Source organism: Monopterus albus, unplaced genomic scaffold, assembly GCF_001952655.1.
Source record: "Monopterus albus unplaced genomic scaffold, M_albus_1.0 scaffold113.1, whole genome shotgun sequence".
Taxonomy (NCBI): Eukaryota; Metazoa; Chordata; class Actinopteri; order Synbranchiformes; family Synbranchidae; genus Monopterus; species Monopterus albus.
The window spans coordinates 484,370-485,317 of NW_018127993.1; positions in this window are offsets into that span (position 1 = coordinate 484,370).

Genomic DNA, 948 nt, shown 5'->3' on the forward strand with positions numbered 1-948 from the left:
AATTCTGTCTCTCAGAGTGGGAATGCACCTACAATGTGAATTTCAGACCCCTCCATGATTTCTAAGTGGGAGAACTTGCAAAATCGCAGGGTGTTCAAATACTTCTGTTCCTCACTATAGTTAAAACGCACAACAATACCATTAAAGCAAGAAAAAGAACATAAAACCCTGATGATAAGACTCACACACAAACTCACTGAGCAATATACCCCTCTCTTGGCATTCCTTTTGACAATTACTTATGTAATACAATTGCTTGCCTGCTGGTGGTGGGAAGCAATTTGACAGTTTTATCACAACTTTGACAAAAGTAATTTACTTGGCTCAGTCCCTTTGTGCTTCTGTGGGAAATAAATAATCCAAATAAAAATAAATAAATGGCACCCTACCACGACTTGACAGTTCAATGTCTTCCAGCTCCTGCACAAATGCTGTAGTCTTCACCTAGCATCACAAAAATGTGAGTTATCAGGGCTGTGTGCTGTGATCCATCATCTGCCCGGGGGGCACTTTGGTGGTCCGTTGCTGTTCATAGGACAACTGGGACTATAACTGTGCAGCTGTTTAAAGCTTAGCTTCGCAGGAAGTGTGATTAGTTTAAAGAAACCAGATACAGCGTGAGCGGAGGGCTTACTTTTTCACATTTCTAGGGCTTTAAATGAGGATCAATCTGTGCTGCCCTACAGTACAAAGTGAGCTCTCATAATGATGTATGTTCTGGAGATGTCAGTGGTACGACTGCACAATATCAAGGCAAACAGGTTTGAACAAAAATATTAACAATACCAAAGTAGTAAACACCCACTATGCTAAAATATATTTCTTTTATATTAAATGGCTCTAAATGTAGTGATTTTACTTTATTGCTACAGGGAGTGGTGGCATTTTTTTTTAAAATAATGTCTATTTTATTAGACATGAAAGCTCTTAATTGAGTTCTTATACTCA